The sequence below is a fragment of the Thermobia domestica genome, chromosome 16, assembly GCF_964235325.1.
Source record: "Thermobia domestica chromosome 16, izTheDome1.hap1.1, whole genome shotgun sequence".
In the NCBI taxonomy this organism is placed as follows: Eukaryota; Metazoa; Arthropoda; class Insecta; order Zygentoma; family Lepismatidae; genus Thermobia; species Thermobia domestica.
In genome coordinates this window covers 139,117,244-139,144,408 of record NC_137469.1, presented here as the reverse complement: position 1 = coordinate 139,144,408, position 27,165 = coordinate 139,117,244, and the positions used below count along the sequence as shown (strand labels likewise).

Genomic DNA, 27,165 nt, shown 5'->3' with positions numbered 1-27,165 from the left:
ATACATAAAATACTAATATGTCGTTTGCTCCCGCTGCTACATATGCAAATCAAATAAAATGAATATGCTTATTGTCCTAATTAAAAGATTAAATATTCACAAAATATAGCGAAAATTTAATATGCAAATAATATATAAAAACACTGTTAATGGGCTGTTCACATTATTCCCCTCCTAAGGAAATGCAACCGTTAATTGCTTAATCGTTGCATTTTCTCAGAAGTGGAGACAATACATTTTACGCAAACATCATACATCATCCGTATATTCCTAAAGTTAACAAAATATTCCTAACATACGTAAATATATTCCCACAATAATGAAAAAGAGAAAAAAACTAGTTATCAATACAACACAAACAATACACAACTTATGTATATACAAAACAACACTCAGCGCAACAACTCTCTTGTGCCAGTGGTGGAGAGGTGCGACCGTGAGTGATGGGATCATTCAGCCTTCCTTCCTGTATGACGCGTTTTGTTGACCTTTCCTCTTCTACGACGTCATCAGGTCAGCTGGTTCCTGCTGAGGCGCGGCTTCGCGCTGTACATATCTCTTCAAGTGGAACACGTTTCTTTTCATTTTTATTTCTTTCGTCTCAGAGATGTTAGTTATCTTCTGGAAACGCTATTTTTGAATACTGCGTACTGGACATTACTTGAAACCGACAATAATGCGTAATTGTTATTCAAATGCATCGGAGACTACTTTGACTTTATTTCACTATGTATCTTAACGAGACTTTCTCCACTCATCAACCCTGATGGTTGTGTTGCACACACACTTGTGAAGCACACCTCTGCTTCGTACCAACTAGGAAATTTTTGAATTATCTATCTTATACCACCGTGCAGGAAACTCAATTATTTCTGGCTGTTTTCTTCTACTACAACTGCGCACTGATCCAATCTACATTGGCGCTATGACCAGCGGACTCTGATAAGAAGTGGGATGCTTCTTTATGATTCCCTACGCCATTCATCGATTAATAGTGTTCGTGACGGCAGTTCTGTGACGTAACGGGTACGGATACATTCGGGTCTTCATTGGTCGGTCATCGGTCACTTCTATTGTGTGGTGGTAGTCCTTTACTGTTCCGGGCTTCTCAAGATCTCTCTATGTCTGTAGAGCACGGCGTACAACTTCTGTTTCTCATCCCCACTCAAATCAGTATACTTTTCGACGTGGTCTCTAATGTCATTTTGTGTAGCCTGGGTTCGAACCTTCGCCCACTCCTGTGGCGAGTACACAACATTTGCAAGTTCGGCTGCGGTTGGGAATTTCCCATCGTCCAACCGGCTGCGCAGAGTAGCCAACTCTTGCTGGTGGCATCCATCTGCCGACGCTAGCGCGAACTGCGGCGTAGTCAGCGGTCCTATACTCGACGCGCACATACTACTTACGGTGGGATTATATAAATCAACCACATCATCCTCGAACTCCCAGGATAATTTTCTTATAACTAGTTCTTCTTCTTCGACTTCTATGTCGCGAAAAGAAACTTCTATATGGTGGGGGTGATTCAACAAAAGGACGTTCCTCTCATAGTCTAATATTGCCCTACTTTCTACAAAGAACTGTGAAGCCAGAATGAGTTCACGGTTGAGCCCTTTCACAATTATTGCTGAAGTATAGAACTCCTTTCCCGCAATAATTAGTTCTAATTAGACTTGACCAATGATCGACGCAACGGAACGACCGAACGCAGAACTGACACGTATATTGGATGATTTAATAAACGCTGGTGAGGGGTCACGCTGTCGTATTGTTTCCCAACATTGGAGCGAGATCGCTGAGATACTTGCTCCGCTATCCAATAATGCCAGAATTTTGTTTTCAAACAAACCTACTTCTACTTCTGGTAGTGTCACTAAATTATTTGTCGGTAGTTTCTCAGTTGACGTCTCTAAAAGATCTCTAAAAATCGCATTCGTCTCATCGAACAAATTCTTATCAATTTTAATTTTGTCCCCATTTCTTTTCAAAAACATAATTTCAGAATGACGAATGTCGTCGTTTCCTCCACGATTGAAATGTGTGGTGCCTATAATTCTCTTACATGTATCACAGTCCCCATTCTCTAGTGTCTCTATAATTTTCACATATGTCTCATAACTACCTTCTTCCTTTTCTTCTAATGCATGACTATGTTCCACTACACTATTACGCATATTCCCAGTATTAAAATTCGCCGGTTCTCCAAGAATATTCAGCACGCTAGTATTCATGGTACCGTTCTGAGAACATGCGGACAATTCTCAGTTTCTCTGATTGCTCCCTGGGCTATTCGCACGAGAATTGCCACGAGACGAGACTTGTCTCGTGGACTGGTTAGCCCTCTGCTCGTGAACACGGAGCTCGTTCACCTCTGCAGCAAAGTCACTATTTCGATTGTTGTCTCGTTGCTGCATGTTACCACGACCCCGGTTCCTACCTCTCCTTTGCCCTCTATTGTTTTGGTTCCCAGTTCGAGACCCTCCATCGTCATGAGCACGACCATTGGAGTTTCTCGAACGCCAATTACCGTTTTGGTTGCTGTCTCTATTACTATAGCCTCTCCTGTTACCCCTTGCCTGATAAGGTCCAGTGTCCCTATGGAACCTCCTGTTTCTTGTGGGGTTACTAGGCCTACTGTTCCTTGGTGGGGGAAGAGCGCCCTGCTTCTTCTTCTTCTTCTTCGATTGTGAGGGCATTGATTCCCCTCCGGTTATTTGAATTCGGTGGCTGGTAGATGGACTGCAGCTCACCTACTATACTAAGCTACTCGTCTATAGAGCGCGGTTTCGAAGAAACTATGCACCTATAGATCGAAAACGGCAACTGTCTCGGTAATACCCTCAACAATACTTGTGGTGACAAAATGGGGTCGAGAATACTGTTAGTGTGTAGTAACTCCAACAAGTATTCTGTAGGTTTCTTGCTGCCCCGTGTCTCGAATCTCGATGTCAGGATAGAAGCACGGAGGTTGGCTAGCTTCTCTTCGCTCAAATAAGCTTACTTGAAGTGCTTTACTAGGTCCTGATAGCTTCGGCACTTTCCTAATGTGACCTGCACGCATTGTCGTGATATCCCACGAAAACAGTGGGATGAAAATGCAAGACGCCTCTCTTCAGGCACACCAGTCAAGTCAAAGTAATTTTCTAATTCGACCAAGAAGTTGTGGGCCTGCACCTCAGATTCTGAACCAGAAAAAGTGGGAAGAAATAAATCTCTGTGCAGTAGCCCTAGCGCAGATGCTACTTGACACGTAGAGACATTACTACTGCTATTATTGTTGTTATTGTTGTTGGTGGGAGGGGCAACCTGCTCATCTGAACTCTCACGTCTCGAGAGCTCAGGGGACTGTCTCGCATGGCTCGGTCAAGCGACCGGCGTGTCGACTCCATCATGTGAAACAGAGGCTGTGTTTTGACAGCTGGAACTACTCTCTCGCACCGACTCCCTTAATAGTTCCAACTGTTCCTCCCATCTCAATTCCGCACGTCTTAACTTTGACTGTAAGTGCCCTACGGAGCTCTCTACGGTGGCCTTTACTCGATCTACTTCGCTCGACATAGCGGTAACATTCTCGCCCACTCTCTCCATGTCACCACGTAAATGGTTGACATCACGAGAGACCTGCGCTAGATCCGAACCAAGGAACTCAGATATTTCACCTATTCTACTCTCAGTATTGACCTCCAATTGGTTCACTCGTTCTTCAGTTGCCTCGACAGAAGTTTTCAGCTCCTGGCAGGATGCTGTGATCCGTGACTCAAGAGCTTCCGCTGAGGAATCAATCCTGGCCTCCAGCTCTGAGACATTTTGAAGCATTTCCTGCCTGAAACTGGCAGTAATCTGCTTCTCGACAGCTTCTAACCTCTCTAGCATAACTCTACTAGAGTTCTCCTGCCTGTGAGCTATTTCTTCTAACGTTCTCTCCTGTGCCCTTTCTTGCTTCTCTAGTTTCTTCTCGTGTTTTTCTAACCTATCTGCAATTTCCAAAAGTGATTTCTCATGTTTCCCTGAAAGCTCTAAAAGTGACTTCTCCTGTTTCTCCGAAATTTCTATGAGTGACTTTTCTTGTGATTTTTCTTGTTTTTCTAATTTATCTGAAATTTCACTTAATGTTTTCTCTTGTTTCTTCTCTTGAGTTTCAAGTTTACCAGAAATCTCCCTTAGCATATTAAACAGTGACGCGAGACACGGGTCAGTAACGGTATTAGTGACTTGCGCTGAGGTGGATGGAATCGGTTCCCTAACCTGCTCCGGTTCGTTTACTCTTTCATTGCGTACGGTACTTTCTCCAGGCGGAACTACTTCCTGGAGAGAAGTATTTACATCGCCTATTGCATCACCTACGGTGTCCTGAGACTCCGACGGGAACTCAATAACCTGCGCAAATTCATCTTGTACAAAACTGTTGTCTACAGAGCCCTCCATTTCTCTAGCTTTTCTACGCGTTAAAACCATAAATGTGTTATACGAAAAATGATAACAATAAACAAAAATATTCTCTAATGTGCCTAGCTGTTCTCTAATATATTATTCCCCTCCAAAAGCACTAAAAATTTCAACACACTTTAAAAATGCACACAAAACACAAAAACAATAACACAATTAACGCACCAATAAGCTAACACAAATAAATCTTAAACTTTCTGGATGGCTTCTCGCGACAACCTGAAAGAAAACATATTCTGACTCGCGTCTGGCTTGTGCTAATAACCGTGAATCCGGTGGGTAATTTTCTTCTCCCGTTGTGGCATCATAATTCAAATAAACAGACAAATGAAAAACTTTAAACTTTACTTTCTTGCCACAACGTTAACTATCCAAACAACTTTACAAGGGACATTGATACAAAAGTTACACTCAGGATGGTGTGTGCCGTGCCCCACGCGAGCGGCAGCCAAGTTCTTTGTGACGGGGGGAAGAGTTAGTGTATGTGATTCATAAATTTTGAAAAATAATTAATTTACTAGAATGCTAATGTGGGAGGAAACATCACACACAAGCTAATAATTACTATGATTATGCGCACCCTTCCACTCACAAAGTTAAACAAATGAAATTAGTTCAGTCGGTAGAGTCTGTATTCTTAATATCAAAATTTCAAAAAAACTAATTTAGAATAAATGTAGCATGATACTCTTGCTTACAGGTATGCGCAGTTTTAACATCCACCCTGAGTGTGAAAATTACCCCCAGTTACATGAAACATGCTCATCGTATTCACGGTTTATGTATAATCCCGGCATCTGGCCTGAAAAGAAGACATAAGGACAGGAAATTGTAACACATACCTGACGGCCAAGCTGTGTGAAGAAAAAGAGAATCCAAAATTTCCCCTCCAATCCTTTTAATGTGCAGAACGAATATTCCAATTATGCTAATATAATTTGTTACAACGCACTCGCGCGCAGCCTCGAATATGAGACAAGAAAAAAAAATTATTTTTAATAACACTTATCGTGAAGCGGAGCTCTCGCTTATCGTATTGTTTGTGCACATAATTTAAACTTTCACCGTTGTCTTCATTCTTGAAGTGTCCATCTAAGTATGTTCCTATTCCACTGCACCGCGACGTTGATTCCTTCGGCTCCTTATCGTTGACGGCCAAGGTTGTCTTGGGTTACCATTTCCCTTCTTCTTCTGGATCTCTGGATCTCAGCTGTCCTCCTTCCACAGGTGTCTTTCAGTAATAGCAGCTGGGTCTCACTACTTCAGTGGCGGCTTTGCAGGCTGTCCTCCTACTCATGTTACTATTAATAATACGTACTTGTACTGAAAGTTTTCTCATTCGCAGCATCACGAAAGCACTTAAAATATTATAACTATTTACACGAAAGATTAGTACAAGGCTATTGGCTTAGTCTCTTGTACGCGTGTACTATCTGATTGAAACAAGCTGCGAAGTATAGCAACATTGGTCACGGGCCTAAAATGACGGGCGCACTAAGTTTGTCAGGACCAATAAATTAGTACTTTTTTTATATATTCACTACGAGTAAAATAAGAACATGCTCTCCTGAGCTTAGTACATGATCTTCATGTTTAGTTTCTGCAAGGCACGTCACTAGTTTAAAATAAAAACTGTTACTTCAAACCGCACTTGCCGCAAAACGATCTCAACACCATCAAAACCATCAAACAAGTTTCTTCGAAAACCGAAATTGTCGCAAATGATGTGTATGCCACTAAAACTATGAATCAACTGTCCTGATTGTTAGCCACTCTTTGGTTTTATCTCAACGGAAGTTCATTGTCTGTTTGAACTCCGCGTCGGGTCAAACCACTTTCAACCACTTCCACCAAAATAGGTAGGGAAGGTACTCCCCTCACAGTAGGCCTACCTGTGACCTACTTAACTTTTAAAATCAACAGGTTTGTTTAAATTTCTGCGTATTGTATCTCACACCAATTAAACTGTTTCACGTCACTATATTCATTCGCTAGCGTATTTAATAAGCTTTTATTTGGTGTATATCACTCACAAGCACTATTCCGTGTTAATTAGCAATGTTTAATTAAACACAACAAAAGATACTAATCTTGTCACTAGACCTATTCGTGGACCTGTCATGACCTGTGCTGCCATCTCGTTACGAAGTACCTAACTTTTTGTCCAAGTGACGTTTAGAATGGCATAAACCTGGAATGTTTACTTTTAATGTTTTTAAACTTTAGAATGATTTCTCAGCGTAGATAAAACAATATAAACAAACTACACATATTATATAATATTAGAACAGTCCCTCACGGGCTGTCATGATCTGGCACCTGAAAACGAGGATTATTTCTTGGTTTGAGGGTTCCCTTCTTTAGCATCCAGCATTGGTATATGGTCGAGGTTTTAAAAAAAACTAATTTTTGTGTTTGCCCATAGGTCACCTCTCGAAACCATCAACCAGGCCTATAATTGCTATTAGAACAAGCCATTAATATTATAACAAACAAAATATCGATTTAAAATATATCTAAATAATACAGATTCATCCAGAAAGTTTATTTACACATTACAAAACATACTCATGTAGCAGACCATGCAGGGGAAGGCAGACAAAAATTACCACACACCAGAGACATCTGACGGATGTTTCTGAATTATTACAACTAGGACCAAAGTGGACTCTTCCAAAATTTCAAATTTCTTCAACTTCTCCTCTCAGGCAGAAGTTCGTTGGTAAAGCGACGCTTCTTGTATCTGGGACGTGAAAAAGAGGTGTGGCTTGCAAAGTTCACACTCCATTGTATCGTCAATTCGCCACGGACACGATAAAAGTTTGGAGCTCCAGGATACTTTATCAAAATAAGGTGGCTACAGTGGATAACTGTACATACCCACGCTGCAGTCAGAACAAAGCTCCATCAGAAAAGAAAGCTTTCTTAAAGTTTTTTTTGAGGGCTTCTCTGCCTCTACGAAAAGCAAACTAGCGTATATGAAACTCAAAATGTTCTATCTTCTCCATTATTATATGTAAATCATACTGCAATATCATTGTCCCAGTATCATGTCCAGTCCTGATGTTAATATACATATACTCAAATACGCTAAACAATAATATATATACATAAAATACTAATATGTCGTCTGCTCCCGCTGCTACATATGCAAATCAAATAAAATGAATATGCTAATTGTCCTAATTAAAAGATTAAATATTCACAAAATATAGCGAAAATTTAATATGCAAATAATATATAAAAACACTGTTAATGTGCTGTTCACATTTCTTTCTTTTTCTTTTTTCTTTTTTCTTTTTTTTTTTTTTGAATAGGACATGGGTACCATGATCCATACTTTGAAATGTTTGGATGGGCCCACCCTTAAATTTTGGAAATTGTCAAATCTAGAAATTACAAAAGTGTTTCTAGGACTGAGGTATATACTTCTGTAAATTTAGATGGCTCATATTAATCCTTTGCATGCGTAAAATAGTTTCAAATTTAAATTTTGGGAATTTTGATTCATCTATATATCATTTTACTAGCTGAAATACCCATTCTTTGCATGGAGGCTGTACCTGGAAGTCAACGCATATGAGAGATCACCATTCACTTCAGTGACCGCCTAACTATGGATTTGACACTAATATCGGTCATTTTGGATTATTGGTACATGTCTCGGTATCCTCCGGTGACCTACATCCCGCAGCCGAATAGAGTGAATTTGGAAGGTAATGCAATCAGAGTCTCACCATTGATCTCAGCGACCGCGAAAACTATGAATTTGTCACTAATATCGGTCATTTTCTACTAAACGCTCCCGAGATCCCCCTGGGTCGAAATTTAAAAAAAAAGGTTCGTCTTGGTCTGGAGTCCGGACCAAGGTACCCGTGATCCAATCTTCTAGTTCCCAGTCCGCATACAGACACAGGAACACACAAACGAACTCTTTATTTTATTTATATTAGATTATATGGATAAGTACAGTGCATAGTGTGAGGTCATTGCTGGAAAGTTAGCTTTGGTGATCCCAACCTTTAACTCCAAATTTTGGACTTCAAACCTAAAAGGTAGTTATTGATATACATTAGCAATTTCACAATTAGAATCTTAGGATTGTAGTTATTAAAACCGAATGATGTGCGTCATAACAATTTCACCCTTTGAACTTTAGTTGTAACTCATAATCTAAGGTCATTAGTGGAAAGTTATTCTTGGTGCAATCTGATTGGCTGATCAGTTTAAAATATTCGTTTAATTTTTTCCAATTTTTTTAAAAAGACTTTCTTTAATTTTTGTTTAAAATTTATTTTTCGATTATTGATTTTTTAAAAATTTTGCTTTCAAAATTTTTGAATCTTAGTATTCTGGTTACAGTAAGTACGACTCATAGTTTTAGGTCATCGTTGAAAACTTATACTTGATGCAATCTGATTGACTGGTCACTTTTAAATTTTTGTTTGAAACTTTTTGAAATGTAAAAGTTTGTTGTAAAATTTTAAAGTCAGTGTCTTTATTGTCACAAATGAACTATTTATTAACACATGTGCGTATCCAGTTATGACGACGATAAGATTCATACATCTACATAAATGCTGCACTGGCCGCGGTGGCTCAGTGGTAGAGCGTTCACCTCTGGTGCTTGGGACCCCGGGTTCGATCCCAGCCCCGGACAAGTGAACTTTGTGGTGGACAAACACCGTGTGCGTGGGTTTCCTCGGGGTTCTCCCGTTTCCTCCCACTTTCTTCATTCCACCATTTCATTAATTACTCATCATCACCGTCTCCTTTAGCCTCACCGGCATAATCGTGGGACGTAAAAAACTCAAATTCCAACTCAAAATCTAAATTGAATGCATATTCCAACGGGCCCTCTGTTGAATAAGTATATGATACTAGTATTTAGAAACCTTAATACTTCCTGTTGTTTTTCAGTTTCCATTGACAGGTATTTTCGAGACAAAATAACATATTTATCACCTTCCAGAGTCATAAGTATATATCACCTTCCAGAGTCATAAGTAATCTGGATCGAAACCTTGTATAAATGACTTTTATGGATATAATTTTACAAGGTGTATTCTGATGTAAAGTGGAAATTATGGTAATTCATTTCAAAAGATCACATAAGTATAGAAATTGTTAACAAGTAGCCATGGTGACGTTATGATGGATACTATTTTAATCGACACTTCTTTACGAAGACAATGATATATACATGTACATCATAAACACATGTGATGCTATTTTGTTGATGCTGCAATTATTTATTTTTCTGACATGTATCATTGCGTTCAACTCTTCTGTGCAATGTTGCCAGATATTATTGTTCTACACAGCTCCGATTCTTAGAAACGGTTCTTTTCTACGTCCTCGAAACTTTTGCACTAACAAAAACATCAACTTATTGATCAACTCGACGCCAAAAGTGCAGGAAAAAGTAGACCAATGCGAGTGAAATTGAGTACAGGTATACTAGACGTGAAATAAGGGAGATTGTGTTTTCTACTATCCTTCAAAAATATTTCCCTCCACACTTATTACCACATAATGTCAAAATTAGGAATAAAAGTAGTCCAGACGTCCTGAAGTACATGCAAGATTGTATCGAAACTATGTTCTTGTTTACTTCAGTTGTTAAAGAATGATATAAGTGTTTGTTAAGTTTAAAATTGTTAAGAGCCGTTCTTATTCTACTCAAAATCTAGCAGTGTAGCTATATAAAGTTTTATATTTCAGGCGAAGTGGGAATTAATATTCGGAGTAGAGTAACCATCAGCTCATTGGATTCAGATCGCCTGATTGCAGACAACAGGTAAGAGGATTGTTTAAAATTACGAGCTTATTTATATTCTCTTACAGGTTCGTAGAATTACTTTTGAATCTAAGCAAAACAACGTGGGCTGTTCGGCTAAATGTAAGAGTATTTCTTGTATCAAAAGTTGAAATATAATTGATCCTTTCTAACTCACACCATTCCAAGGATTGTATTGATACTTTCGTATATAGCAAATTGCGATTATAATGTATGTTCGAAAATTAGGTATTGTTTCCTCATGTATCACAGGTTTTGATTTTATGAGTGACATTTTTCTGTTTCTTTTCAACGTAATTTCAGTCTACTTCTTCACTAAATTTGTAGTCTTCGTTTTAACATAACTCAGCTGTCAAAGAGCGAATTCACACTGTCACAGCTGTTGATGTGTGGTTTCACAAACATCGAGTAGAAGAACTTTAAGACTTCCTCTCTGTCCCACAACAATTCGTAGACTTCAACATTAATGAACCAGTTGTCAGTTCTGGAACTCAATATTCTTTTCCATTGTCGGTGACGGAACTGAATGCTGCATTGCATAAAGAATGGCACAGGTGATCTATGAGTTATTTGCCTTTTTCCTGCGACGAATTGGAGCTCTTCTGAACGCTAACGGTGGCGCCACGCCGTATTTATCAGGATAATTTACTTTCTTAAGATCATCCATTGTTTTCATGATGAACTGTATATAAGTTATGGAGCGGTTTAATTCCGAAAGACACGTCCGTTGAATTCAAAGGGCTGTACGAGGAGAAGCGAACAATATTAATACAATAATCAACGATCGCCTCCAAAAGTCCAGTTCCGTGTTTTATTAGGATCACACAGTGAGACTAAAAGATTGCCTTGTAACTACGTCTGACCGCTATTCCGAATAAGAACTCTTAAGGGAGAGCGGATTTCTAAATTCTGTTTTTGCAATAGCTACCTAGAGCGATTATCTCAGTCCAGTTCTTTAATGGAGTGAATCCGTTAAATCTTAACATGTAACGGCGACTTTAATTGTAATCATCTGTATGCCATTTAAGCAAAATTTTGAATTAGTCAAACCATTATCCTGCATGAGTTCGTTAATGTAGTTGATCTATTAACATCTTAATGGATAACGATAGCTATCTACATGCCATATACAGGGTGAACTTGAAAGATGTGCACATATTTCGGGAGGGATTCATGACATCAAAAGAAAACAAAAAAAAGTCCTATTGCATGTTGTCAAATTTCGCGTCGTGTACGAGGTACAGGGGTGTCAACTTGGAATTGAAACTCGAATCCTGACAATGGGAACGGAATAGAAAAATGTGCACAATGTACGTAGGTACACAAAGCGGAATTCGACAACATGCAAGGAGAGTTACGTCTTCTTTTGGTGTCTCGGAGTTTGCGCACATCTTTCTGGTTGACCCTGTATACACAGTTTGGACGATGTTCTTTACTATGTTTACGACCTTTTTACCAATTTCTTTCCCAGTAGCATACGCAGAATTCCATCAAGGGATTTCAAGTAGTAAATATGTATAAGCGTAATACAAGTGAGTCGTGTAGTCTTATAAGATTTCAATAGTAGATCTCCGTCCGTATGTCCGTTACTCCACACGATAATTCATGAGTGAAGTGTAGTTTTTTTTTAATTCTGTTCTTTTCTTTTTCCAATCTATAGACAGCTAAATTATCTCGGTCGAATTCGTTAACATATTCATTCTTTAATATATTCATTTGTAACTTCCGTCTGTTATTTCACAGCTAACTCTTGAGGAAAAGAGATTTTTGAATTTTGAATACCGTTTTCCGCAATAGCTAGTTGGAGCTATTAACTCTGCCGTGTTTGATAATGGAGCATCCCCATGCCGTAAGCGTCGGTAGACCACCGATGGGCAACTAGCGACATCTTGCCAAAAATTGGCGACCCAGCAACGACGATCACCAGTGGCCCCTCTTCTGTTTTGAATATTATACTACCTGCGGCCCACCAGCGTCAGTGACGCGACAAAACGCCAATGAATCACAAAAGTACTCCTCAAAAATATGTTAAATCATCTATATGTGTGATTTGTTTACGTTAAGGTGAATCTTAAAGAAAATTTTAAAAAAAGTAACCAGGGTGGGCATGAACTACTCTACCAACCTTATCATTACTAGGCGCGTGTTCTTCCGACTTCACCACGAAGGCGATGAAGAAAACCTCGTTTGTAGAGGGATAAATCATGGAAGTGTATTTAATGTGGCCAATCAGAGTGCTCCTTTTGAGCCACAACTGTTTGGGATCACATAAAATTCGTTCGCCATGTAATTTTATAACGAAATAACGCACGTATATTTACTTTATTTCATAGTTCTCCCAAATTCACTTTCGAATGATCTGCGATAGTTGCTACCTAAATTAATACACACACTCATCTCAAGAGTTTACACCTCATGATGTAATGGCAGGGGTTAATCTTGAGCTGAGGAGCTGACTTTAGAAACAATTTGTCAGGAAAAAATAATATATAATAATAACTGCATGCACATGACTGGCGATACTAGTTCATGTTGATCTCCTCGCGATTCTCCGCGACGAATCGAAGGAGCGCGGACCATAATGAAGTCCTCGCTGCTACGCGCTGGTGACTTGAACAGACCGACCCTAGATATCTGTTTCGACTCGGCGAAACTCTCCCGCCAGTGGCACACTAGCGGCAATCCTTCCACGTGTCGCTATATCGACAATTGACATTTACCGACAAGTAGGCCACTATGGCGAGGTTTACGGCATGTGGGCGAGGTTTACGGCATGGGGCAGAATGTTTGAAAGGATTTTATAGGATGTTGAGAGAAGAGAGATGCCTCGATAATTATTACAGTCAGTTTTGTCGCCTTTCTTGTGAATTGGAACAATGATTTATTCTTTCCACTCTTGTGACAATTCTTCCTTGTAGATAAGGAAACTGAGTTTGTATATCTTGTTCCACAATTTTTCGCCTCCAGCTAAAATTAACTCAGCCAAAATTTCGTTCACGCCCGGAGATTTGTGTTTCTTTAATATTTTTATAGCGATTTCTACTTCTATTTGGTTGGATTCTGGAATATACAGTTCTGCGGTGTGTATCTCCCTTTTTCCACGCACATTAGTTTTTGGCTGCGTGTTAAGCAAATCGTCAAAGAAATCTTTCCATCTATTTAAAATGCTATCTTGTGTCAGTGAGAACCGTTCCATCAGCTTTCTTTAATATAAGCAAGAAGTTGATAGCCTTTCTTAATTCGTTGATCCCTTTGTGCATGTCCTGAATGTTTTTATTTTTACTATTATCTTCAAGTTCCTAAATTTTAGCTTTCAAAAAATCGCGTTTCTTTGTTCTAAAAGTTTTGGAAGTTTCCAGCCTGATGTCTGCGAAATTTTGTGTAGTTATTTCATTCGGATTTTGTAGCCAACGTAATTTTGCCTGTTTTCTCTTCTCTGCTAGTTCAAACCATGGTTTGTTCCTACGTACTTCCGCGTGTCCCAGTTTTTCTTTTGAGAGAGGATGCTTCGTAAGCAAAGAATACAATTGCTGGGATATTCTTTTCCATAATCTTAAGGTTACATCTGTTAACTAAAGAATATATGACATGTATCAGATTTCTGTAACCACTACTGTAATGTTATTGAGATTATCATCATTTTTTGTGTATATTGTTGCGTCATACATAATTGATATTCTTTCTTCATAGTTTTGCTGAAATCATTATTTATATTATTATATTATTATAAAAGAATTTTAACGTGGATCTTTGTGGATGCCTAATTAGAAACATACTAATTATAAATATGCATGTATTCAGATTTCGGAATGTGTTCACGGTAGAGACCTGCATGGGCCTGGCTTGGCCCGAGCCCCGAAGCCCGGCCCGGCCCGCGGGCCGGGCTTGGGCGGACCGACTCTATTATTTCTTTGGACCGGGCCGGGCTTGGACGGGCCGACACTTATTTCTCTTCAGGTCTGGCCGGGCTGGGGCCGATTAATTGCAATTCTTTACTAATTATTGAGATTCGTTAAACGATATTTAGAATAAAGGCAAACGTTGAAGAAGTGTGTCCGTGAAAAATGTTACAAAATGAAACTTCGAAAATTTATCGAGCCCGGGCCGGGCTAGGGCCAAGAATTTTAAAAAACTTATCGGGCCGGGCCGGGCTCGGGCCGAAAATCTCCAAAAAGTTTCGGGCCCAGGCTGGGCCGGGAATACGTACATTCGGGCTGGATTGGGCTCGGGCCGAAAAATTCGGCCCGTGCAGGTCTCTAGTTCACGGCAGTGATTTGTAATACAGTACTAATATGTACTACTACTTCATCTACATCGCCTAACATATAATATACTCTACAACAGTTGATCAGATTCATCTACCGTAATATGAGTTTCATCTTCCTTCTCTAGAATAAGCCTCAAATCTGCCCACCTCCCAATGTTGAAGACAACCAGTGGTGCATTTAGGATTTTGTTTCGTAGGGCTATGCCCAAGCACAGTTGGCTTGGGTCAATAAAAACTTGACCCACGACCCACTGACCCACCACCCACCGTGACTCACGACCCACCACCATCCGTGAGCCACTCTGACACACGACCCATCATGGCCCACTGTGACCCACCATGAACTACTCATCCACTGTGACCTACTCTGACTCACCAAAATCCATCGTCATCAACTCTGAACACGATCTACGGCCTCTTCCGTACTGACTAAAGAGTTTACACTTGTAATAAAACAAGACTGAAATTGTCACTAATCGGAGTTTGAATTTCTAGTCAATTGCTAAAGCACCACTCTGTTACAATAACGGTAGATCGACCTTTACAATATCAAATGGTAAAGTATTTGTCAGTGAGGAAATTGAAGCACTTCGAGGTGGGGGGAAATTAGTGCGTGCCTAAAATATACGTGTCATACTAAGAGAGTATTCTTGCAAGTGCTAATTTCTGAACGCATTCCAAAAGAAACTTCTATTCACAGGAAAATACCCCTGTACAATATGGAAAAGGTTATGGTTTCTCAGTTCACAGTATTTTTCTCACAAAAGACTTGAAAAATCAGTTTTTCATAGTGTATAAAGGTGCTCGGGTACCTTCTGTGAGAGCATCTCCATAAAGTATGCTCATAATTGTAATTTGTGTAATCACTAAAACACCACGTTAAATTTAAGTTACAAATATGCATCATTGCAATTATTATGAATATTTATTCAAAGTAGTTTACCTAAAGCAAAGAAGAGACTTATTAAAAATTAGGTACATAGTTGTATAACACAAATAATCCATTAGTAATAAGTATACATTTTCCACAACTCGTAATTTGCCACCTTAAAACAAATCTGAAATCGGGTTTATTTCCTGTTGGTAACTTTTTCGTGGTAAATCATCCGCAGCGGAATGATGTCCATCCTTCAGCCAAGAAATAACTAGCTCGTCTACTTTAAGCTTGTCTAACGGTGGGTCATTAACATTGATGAACAACAAGTTAGACAATGTTTGAGCACTTAGTCTAGTTCTAATATGTCATCTGTAAATTCATAAGGGGAAATCCCCGTTCGCACTCTGTCGTGGAAATTAATAATACTTCTACCCGATTCTGCAACTCCTCATCGACAATCTGCTTGTTAGACTTAAGAATGATAACGATTTTTCTCGGCCAGTTTTGAAATACTCAACAAGAAGTATCATCTCTCAATCACCATACAACATGTTTTCCATATCGACCATGTCAGTTGGCAATGTCGACTCATGGAGAACAGAAACTTCATCTACCACGCCTTCCATAGGGAACCTTGTGCATAAATTATCAATTAAAGCCTGATAAACTGATGATTTCTTATTTGTTTATAAATTTAATTTTTGTAATTACACATGAAGGTTTGATGTCATTACAAAATTCCTCTTCCCCTAGAAAGCAAAAAGGAACGAGGTTCCGGGGAATTGTTCAGAGGTGAATGGGAATTTCCCTCTTTCTTCCCCTTCAATTACCACACTGCTGTTTGTCATGGGCCAAATTACGATGAATTTCAATTAAATTATCATAGTATCTTTATTTCCTTGATGAATTATCGGTACTTTTCAGTGCAAAAAAGGATGAAATTCGAAAGTCCCAAATCGAAATAGGGTTATTTCCTCAACTGTCTATTTCCCCAACTTTCCAGAAAGGTGTCATTTCCTCAAGTGCTTATCTTTCTTGTTAATCTGATGACCATTAACCAAAACAAGGAGGACAACTGCTGAAATTCTTAACTAATACAAGAAAGAAGAGGGGTGATACTTCGCTGCTGACTATTTGAGCTGTTGCTGATAACTAGGGTTGCAGGGTATCAAATAAAATCATACTTTATCGAACAAAATTGCATATAATGTTACATGTTTTATATTAATCCAACTGAAAATGAACGTAAGGTATATCTGCAGAGTATGAAATGTCTGTTTTACAATGAATTCATTGAACTGTTCTTTAGAAACAAATCTCAAAGCAGAATCACTACACGGATTTATTCTTTAAATCCCTTAAATCTGAAAGTGCTGGGTAAAGTATTGTGATATAGAACAAGTCACACGGACAATGAGAAGTTACATTAATCAATTGCCGAGTTTCTATTGACACTGTTGGAACCATGTTCCTCCAATATTTGTTGAATAAATTATATAATATTATCACTTTTGAAGGAAATGATCTATTTTAATTCAAACTTTAGTTCATTGGTCAAACTTTCTGTTGACACGTAAGCTTACTAGTGGTTCTGTATAAGACCAAGTTAAAAGAGTGTGAGGTAAACAGTTTGCGCTGCTCTTTTCAATCGTGAGATCTTGGATTCAAATTTCAAGTCTGTATATCCTGATTAGGCAGGCAAATTTTCTCAGTCTTAACACAATGATACATTCCTGACTGGCTTTTCCCCAAATTTTCTTTTACTTGTTAATCTTTCAAAGTGAAAAGACTTTCCGGTTGTATCTTTAACTCAAAGTAAATAAGTTTCCTTGAGCGTTTAAAACCTTGCACTTAGAAGAAACATTATTTTTATTATTAAAATCGCTTATGCCTTCGATGATTTGAAGCTGTAACTGTCGGGAACTTACAGTTGTGTCGTACCCCAAAAGTTCCATAATACCTATTTGTTTATTTAAATTTATTTTTATCATTTGAAAACATGACAAATTCTAATGAGATTAACAGTTTTCTTTTAAAAGCCATTCGACGTAGAATTGATGATATTCTACATTTTTAAATAAATCTAAAATAAGCAAAAGGCATTATTATGCTGTATAGAAAATAGTGACCCAAAACAGTGCTATTCAACCTTTTTTCTCGGGTACCCCTAGACACAGTTCGCCATTCAATTGTGTACTCCTGAAGCTGTTTAAGAGAAATTAAATCAAAATGAACTTATTGAACTTAATACAGGTTTTGTTGATTAAAAAGGGGGACAAAGAGAGACCCAACAAAATGACAATCTGGGGGCCAATCAAAACACTATTTATAGGGGGATAAGTGCACATCTGAAAAATTAACATGAGAAATTTAAAGATATATGGGGGACATCCAGTTCTACTGAGGAGGATTTTCGCCTCATCCTCCCTGATAATTCGTACACTGAAGACAATGTTAAAAGTTCAAAAACTAAAAGTAACTTTAGATCTAACCTGTTAATGAGATAACTGAGCTTGTTTCCAAAACGCCAACTACTCTATTCTTGGTCGAATCTTTGAGAGTGCGAGAATCAGAGCTGATTCTGGATTCAAGCAATTTCTGTGTTTCGTTTTTATTGATGTTAATGCAGAGAAACACTGTTCACACACATATGTTGATGGAATGGAAGAAGTTGTGAAATAGCACTGTCATTAATTTCATTTTACTCTTTTCGAGCATAAATACAAAAGTCACAAATTGACAAGTTATCCAATTTCATTTGCAGTGAACTGTCAACGGACATTTCCAGCAGACCCCCAGAAGCTTAAAGCAGCATTACGTACCCCCAGAAACATCTTCGCGTACCCCTCGGTGTACGCGTACCCCCGGTTAAATAGTACTAATCTAGAACATGGGAAGCACTAAGAAATAGAATAGTAAGAGTTTTGATATGGTATATTTAGGTGCTAAGCATAACACGATAAATGTATGAGATCATAACATTATTATTAAACATATAATAAATAATTTATGGGTAGCAATCCTAGGGTTTTATTTACAGGAAATCTATCCTATATCTCATTCTGTCAACTAGACCAAAAGATCTTGTGATGCATGTACATTATTTGGTCAAAACAATGATTAATGTTTTTTAAAATAATAGTGACTCACTTTTATCGAGAGGGGGCGCGGTGGCTCAGTGGTAGAGCGTTCACCTCCGGTGCTTGGGGTCCGTGGTTCGATCACAGCTCGCGCCGTGTGGACTTTGTGGTGGACAAACACCGTGCTGGTGGGTTTTCTCGGGGTTCTTCCGTTTCCTCCCACTTTCTTGATTCCACCATTACACTCATCTCTCATCATCACCGTCTCCTTTAGCCTAACCGGCATAATCGTGGGACGTAAAACTTAAAGATTTTATTTCATTTCACTTTTATCGAGATCTGCATTACGAGTGTTCGAAGTGGAAAAAAAAAGAGGCGGTATGTTTTATTATGATTTTGACTCAACATACCTGTTGAGTGCCAAACAGCCTCTGCTTATTTAAATATTGTCTTGATCACTGAAAAACCAGAGACGGTATGTCCTCATTACTGAAAAACCAGAGGCGGTATGGCATACCACCGTATATCGCAGCGTTTCCCAACCTTTTTCAACTTGCGGCACACCACAGGTGTAACTTGAATTCTCGCGGCACACTCATATATTATTATTATTATTATTATTATTATTATTATTATTATTATTATTATTATTATTATTATTATTATTATTATTTGCAAATATAAAATACCATGGTATTTTTTTCTGTGATTACTGATCTTCTCACAGAGATGAAAGCTCGATCACTGGTTTTCCCCCCATGCTAATTCATTATGCTTATTTTTTATTCTAATTTTAAAATAGAAAACAATTGCAATGAAATATAGGACTTAGGTTTTTAAAAATACGCTTTTTTTTCGAAAACTGTATCCAATCTTTCACTAGGAACGAAGATCACTAAATAACGAACGAACAAACAAATGTCTTGTACTTTTAACTTTGCTGTTTTAATCAAAACCGGTGCATATTATTGCAATCACACAGCTTGCGATGCGTCGAAGTCAAAACACAGCTGCTGAACAAAGTGTTGTTCTGTCATTCAGGTGCAAATGAGTGTTCTACGAACGTTCACTTGACGCGTACGGTACAAGTGCTTCCATTTCTCGGTGTTAGTATGACTCTCAATCGAAACGTAACATAGCAGCTAACCGTGGAAATGTGTACGAGCTGAAATACTGTCTGCTACACAGTAATAGAAGTAGAATAATACGTATATTACAATTACAGTAACTTTTTCCATGGTAGAAATTCATAGTAATGTGAAATACAAAAATATACATTTTTTCCTATGTCTTGCAATTTGGTTGCTATAGAATTAATAATTTTGTTTCGATTTCCTCGCGGCACACCAGCGGTCCATTCGCGGCACACCGGTTGGGAAACGCTGGTATATCGTCTCATCTCGACCACTGTGTATTACCATATTATTTTGTTTTCAATACTGGAGAATTTACTATAGTTTTCTTCAATCAGCTGATTCGAATTATATTATACACAAACCAAGAAACTAATATGATTTACTGAGGCAATCGTACGTATAGGGCAATTTATTTAAAACAATTCGCCTGTAATTATTTATTGAGTATTTAAAGAAACCTTTTGTTTTGAATGGTTATGATGCAGGGTTTTGCCTTCGTAATTCAAATGGGATACTGAAATCGAGGAAACTGCTATGATTGAATTCTAAATTGAAAGCTTGTGTAGTCTATATAGTTTAGGAATATTCAGATGTCCTTTGATATAAAAGACCTTCATTCTTAAAATTTAATAGTAAAATTTTATCTAACCAGTGGCAATATTGTACTTATTTTATCACGCATAGAAATCATATCCCTCCATTCTGGCTGTTGGCCAAGATTTGTTTCTCTTTCTTGGATTTCTAGTTCGTGATCAATATCAAGATAAGGCACTTGAGGAAATGTCCCACATTTTCTGGACTTGAGGAAAACGCACTTGAGGAAATAACCCGATACCCCCAAATCAAGGTAAGTAGACCAACGTAAAGGGAAAAAAAGAGTAAAAATTTCCATATAATTAGGTATGTGTACAATCCAAACTTAAAATTTCCGTATAATTAAGCTTACAGTACAAATTTTATGTCTATTTTTCTCACAACTTTATGGGTTGATTGCCCTGTGCTGTAAGCGCTCCATATAATAAACGTAAGCTTCAGCAATTATTATAGTACAAAGCAATGACTCTATGAAGCAAAGCACTGTATTTTTTGTTTCTGATTTTTTTCTAAACTAATATCGTTCGTTTTCGATCATTTTTACAAACCAACTCATTACCAATTTTCCATATAGAAAGTCCCCCCCCCTCCATAAAGGAGAATTTAAAAAATGCTAGGACACATTCTGTTTATTTTCAATAAAGAGTTAATACACTGAATTTCAGCTCCGTAAGTTTAACGGTTTGCGAGATATTTATTTTGTTCCCGCAAAACTTCGAATCCTCACTACCTCCTTAGGATATTATGTATTATAATGAAAGCAATATAACATCCCAGTTTGGATTAAGGCCTAACTATATAACAAAAGTAATTTCATTTGACTTTGCAATTTGACCGTGATGATCAGGCACACATAGTCTTTTTGGCTAATTTCGAAGCAGGTAGACGTGCTTGTGTTGAGCTCCCGAAGTCATTCAACCGTAGCACAATGGGAATATCTATTCAAGTCTGGAGGTTTCGTATAGGAGTCTTTAACATAGGCAGTCGCGATAAGTGTTGCAATCTAATGCGCAAAAGACAGCCGTGGGAAAGTGCAGTGAAAGTGTTCTTCGTTGGTGCTATTATTGCTGTATTGCTGGTGATTGGAGGTGTGGAGATGAATCCAGGTCCCTACACCCTGGATGATGTGATTTAAAAACTAGAGAAAATGGAAAAGAAGATGACTGACCTTCATGATGACAATAAGGAATTTCAAAACAAGTTAAGTAATTTGTTTTCCGAACTACAGGAGTTGAGGGAAGAAAATAAAAGACTGAAGGAGGAAATGCTACATAACCGCCGGACAATTGATAAACTTGAGAACTACTCTCGTAGAAATAACCTTCTCTTCACTAATTTAAAAGGGAAGACAAATGAAACATGGGCAGATTGTGAAAGTGTGGTGCGGAAATTTGTGCGAGAACAGCTTCAAATTGAGCTTTCGGATAGTGATATCGAACGTGCACATCGCTTAGGGAAAGGAAGTAACAGACCAATTATTGTTAAGTTTAATTCTTACAAAGTGAAAGATAACGTTTTGAGGAACGCGTTCAAAGCTAAAGGTACACCGACGGTAATCTAAGATTTTTCTGCAAATATACGACAAATAAGGAGAGAGTTAACAGAACATATGAAAATTGCTAGATCCGAAGGTAAACGTGCGTTCTTACGATTTGACAAATTTTGCATCAATAACGAATACTTCACATTGGAGGACCTAAATAACACTTCTTTGAAGTGTGTAGAAGATGTTTCCTCTACAATTGCAGTAGCGTCAGGAACAAAACAAACTGTGAGCGAGTTGGATACAGTGTCAGTGAGTCAGGTCACCGGAACGACCAGCAACAAGGTCATTACAAGAAAAATGACGAAAGGAACAGGTGCCACACCCCGAGGGAACAAGTGGAAGTGACCAGAGACTGATTTCAAGGCAGGTAAGAAAGAGGAAAAAGCACAAATAGATTCTTCTTCAGATAACAACGTGCATTCCGAAGGGTTTCTAAGTGTGTATTATCAGAATGTAAGGGGGGCTAGAAGCAAAACTGAATCCTTCTATTGTAGTGTGCTGTCAACGAACTACGATTTCTTGGCAATAACAGAGACGTGGTTGCATGAAGGTATCTTTGACTCAGAACTCTTTGATGCCAGATATTCACTAATCCGTAGTGACAGAAAAACCGGAAAGAGTAGGGGGCAGGGGTAGTGCTTGCAATACTAAGAAATAAATATAAAGTGTGCTTGATATATAATGATGACCTAAATAATGGCGTAGACTGTCTTTTGGTGAAAGTAAGTGGGGAGAGGGTAACAATGTATATATGTGTTGTGTATTTTCCACCAAATTCTGTCATTTGTAAATATGATGAAATATTTCAGTACATTGAATCTAAGTGTCAACCAGGCTGCACCCTTCTTGTACTTGGTGACTTTAATTTACCATACATTAAAGGGTTTCGATTTCATGAGCGCCCCGGGGCAGTACAAATTTGTAAATAACTTCATGTCATTATACGACTTGAAATCATTCAATGATGTTCAGAATAGTTTAGGTAGAACACTAGATTTGGTATTAACAAATTTATATAATGTAGTGGTTGAGAGAGAAGAACCCCCCGTACTTAAAGAGGATAAACACCACCCTGCGCTATTAATTAAAATCAAACAGAACAATAAGGTAAAGATAAAAAGTCAAAGTAAAGTAATGGGTTATAATTTCAGTAAGGCAAACTACAATCAACTATATCACGAATTGGAAAAGGTAGAGTGGGAGGTACTGGGTGACCATACTGACGTTGATTGCGCTGTTGAAAAGTTTTATTCCACCTTATATAATATATTTGACAAATGCATTCCGAAAAAGAAACAGAGCACGGGAAACTATCCTAGCTGGTTCACGCTAGACATTATAAATAAAATTAAAATGAAAGCACGTCACCGCAAAGCGATAAGACTTGGAAAGTCAAATATAGATTTACATAAACGCGAATTTAATAAACTTCGAAAAATGATTAAGAAAGATATACAAGTCGCATATACAAACTTCGTTAAGGGAGCGGAATTTTTAATACAAGAGGACCCATCTACGTTTTGGAACTTTATTAAGAGTAAAACAAAGCATTTAAATAGTAATGTATTGTGTTATGAGGATAAAGAGTTAGCATGTGATAAAGATATAGTAAATGCATTTGCAACCTACTTTAAATCAGTGTATACAGATGGAGCACCACTGCTAGTTGAAAGAGATGATTCGACATTAGTTGAAATGTATGAAAAAAATGATATGTTGCAAATAGCGGTAATAGAAGTGGACGAGATTCGAATGGCAATCAGAAAACTAAAATCAAAGTGTTCGATAGGTATCGATGATGTACCACCATATGTACTAAAAGGTTGTGAAGAGAGTTTCTTATTACCTTTACACATGCTATTTAACCTAATACTCCAAACCAGCACGTTTCCAGCAAAATGGAAACTTACCAAAGTTTGCCCTATTCCTATAACTCGACAAGTTTCAAACCAAGATGCGCAGATCGCTGCGGAGCACTTCGCATTCCACCACCCTCCCCACTACTCTTCCATCCACTGATCTGGCCTTGAAGGTACCAGTGATACTAACTCAGCAAACTTATGCTACAACAAATATCACCTGCTAAAATAAATGACAAATATTACCGTGTAGCGTTATACCTACAGTATCGACTCGTAATTCTCATATCAGTGGTCCATTTCATTTAATCCCGCTTTCGAAAATGCGTTGCGGTGGTAGCTCTTCGTATTCTACGGTAGTATATTCTGCGTATGTTCGTTATTAAGCTTTAAAACGAAGAGAAACCAAAAGGCGAATGGCTTAATTTTCTGGATTCCACATTAAAGACTGAATTGACAGCCGAGCCTACTAGAACATTACGATACTGAACCAGGGGCGAATACAGAACGGGGGGCGCACCTTTCTGAAAGGGAAATATTTCTGTCTTACTTCAATGAGACGAGTTGACAAAAGTATTTTTGTCAATATAAGACAACAAATAAGCTGCTTTCAGTCTATTGTTAGTACAAACTATGTCTCAAGTGTTATAATGTTTAATATTTTGCGCCCCCCCCCCCCCATCCTTCTGAGTAAGAATGAATAATTATTCAACTTCCAAGGCCGAAGATACAACTTGTGTAAAAAAAAAACTATAACAACTTATAACTAGTAGAGAAAACTTCGTTCAACGATTTCTTTTATTTCAGCTAGTTCCTCTTCGAGAAGTGCGGATCAAAATATTTGGTATAGTTGCAATTAAAATATTTGATTTAATTATCACCCTAGTTATATGTTCGAGGTCCCAAAGGTCATGTAGACCCCCTATTGTATTTATGAATATACATTATTTGGCATAATGTGAATGCAATTTGCTTTAAAATCCTCATGTATATACCTTCTGCATCTGAATGCCCCCAACTTTACAGAGAAATCGGCGCCCTTGGGTCGGGCCTAAATGCTAACTCGAGTCGGGCCTCACATTATTAATTCACGGGCCCGGCCTGAGATGAAACCTACATTCACGCATCACATTCAGTACTGGCGTGTTGGCAAAGTAAGAGTGAAATAGGTGCAACAGAAACTGTTGGAAAAGGGCCACGTCTTATTATGGTTCATGCAGGAGGGGAATTTGGGTTTGTTGATAATGCTCTATTATTGTCCAAATCTAAGCAAAAAAAGTGGAGATTATCATGATGAGATAAACAGTAGAAATTTTTCAAAATGGATTAATGAAAAACTACTTCCTAATCTTCCCGAAAACAGCGTTGTTGTCGTTGATAATGCCAGTTATCACAATGTTCAAATCAATAAAAGACTATCTGTGTCTTCACTTAAAAGCGACATGATACAGTGGCTATCAGCGACAGACAAACCTATAAACGAAACCGAAATTGAAGCGGAGAATAGAGTAAATACATTGTGGAGAATGAACAAAAGACAATTTTTCTTAAGAATTCAAAATGTATCTTATGTGAAACAATACGCGATTGACAAGAAATGTATAAACTCGAGGCACACTATAATAAGACTTCCACCTTACCACGCAGACTTAAATCCTATTGAACTTGTGTGGGGGGGGGAAGGGGGAATAAAGAGCAAAGCAAGACAATGCATTTCCGATTCACTGGATGAAAAGAAAGAATTACTGGGAAAGTTATTTAATGAATATTCACCACAGAAATGGGTAAAATGTTCTGAACACGTGAAAAAAATTGAAGATTCTTACTTTGAAAGAGACGGACTTATGGATGAGCGTGTAGATGAACTGATAACTAGATTTGGTGAAACCGATTCAGACTCAGATTCATCGGCCGATACAGATTCAGATGAGTGGGAGAGTGAAACTGAAGGAGAAATGGAAAATATTTAGAAGATGATTTCTGTTATCATTTATTTATTTATTTTTCATTAAGATTCATTGCGAACTTTTCCACCTTTTAATTCATATATTACCTTGGTAAGGAATACCCCTAATCCTACTTAATTCATTTAATATTCAAAGAGAAAATATTAAAATGCATTAAAAATTTAGTGCAATCAATATACAGCATTTACACTCAAATGTCGTAGAAAATCCTCAGACCATTCTGCTCCCTCCAGATTGCAACACTGCAAAACATCATCGTCGCGGAGAAGGGAGTGGGGAAATGTAGGATTAGATGCGCAACAACTAGGCTGCAGCGTTCTGTTTACAAACTTTTTCACTTATAAAAATAATGACAGTAAAGACATTCAAAATTATAGGCCGGTTTGTATTCTAAACTCATTTGCAGAGATATTTGAAAGCATAATTTATAAGCGCATTGAAAATCACATTAAACCAGTAATATCGGATTATCAGCATGGATTCGTTCCTGGCAGATCCACCGTAACAAATCTCGCTGTCTTCACTGACCATCTAGTTGATACATTGGAGACTAATAATCAAATAGATGTAGTTTATACAGATATTGCGAAAGCATTTGATAAGGTAAACCACACGTTGTTAGTGAATAAACTTAAATTTCTCAACTTTTCTGATCAGTTAATTGCTCTTATGAAGTCATATTTGATGGACAGAAAACAATATGTGGTTTATAAATCCTGTAGATCATTTGAATATATTCAATTTTCTGGAGTCCCACAAGGATCTAATTTATGGCCGTTACTTTTTTATAATATTCATTAATGACCTTCCTAATTGTATTAAAACATCACATAAACTACTCTATGCAGACGATCTAAAATTATATAGGAGAATTACAACAGCACAGGACTGTGTCAGTTTGCAGGAGGATCTAGATAGAGTAAAAGAATGGTGCAAGAGCAACTTGTTAAACATAAATTCAGATAAATGCAAAACCGTGTCCTTCACTAAGAAACGGAATGTTGTTAAATTTCAATATAAGATAGATGGTAAAGAATTAAAGGGGGAACAAACTATCAAAGATTTGGGTGTAATATATGATAACAAACTATCGTTTGAGCATCATATAAATCAAATTGTAAATGACGCAAACAAAAATCTTGGATTCATTTTGAGAATGGGAAGGGAATTTAATAAGTCGAATGTTTTACTGAAATTATATTTTTCATTTGTTAGATCAAAATTAGAATATGCGTCTATTATATGAAACCCCCACACGAAGAAAGACTCTATTAGAATAGAAAGAGTTCAAAATAAATTTCTGCGGTTTCTGGTGTACAAGAGAACAGACATCTTCCCCACATATGAAAATAGTACTTCTCTTAATGAAAATTTTAACACAATGTCTCTCAATCACAGAAGAGTGTTAAATGACATGATATTCTTGTACAAAATATTAAATAACAAATTAAATAGTAAAGATTTGGTCTCTGCCTTTCATCTCAGGGTACCCAATGGAAACATACGTGTGGGCAATGGAATTTTCTTTTATTGTAAGAAATCTCGAACAAATGCAACAAAACAGTCACCAACGTGGAGGATGGGTGTAGTCTA

At 37.8% G+C, this 27,165-nt stretch overlaps 1 long non-coding RNA gene across 2 annotated transcripts in view; it reads left to right on the top strand.

Moving 5' to 3' along the window:
* The first annotated feature begins 10,167 nt into the window (after nt 1-10,167).
* The window catches only part of LOC145672812 (uncharacterized), a 38,361-nt gene continuing 21,363 nt past the window's right edge, over nt 10,168-27,165 (top strand). The window contains exon 1 of one of the 2 annotated variants that reach the window (XR_014128674.1): nt 10,168-10,246. This is a non-coding gene — a long non-coding RNA (uncharacterized LOC145672812). Of the gene's footprint in view, nt 10,247-22,018; nt 22,114-27,165 lie in introns of those variants that run through there. The other variant, XR_014128673.1, reaches the window with a different exon arrangement.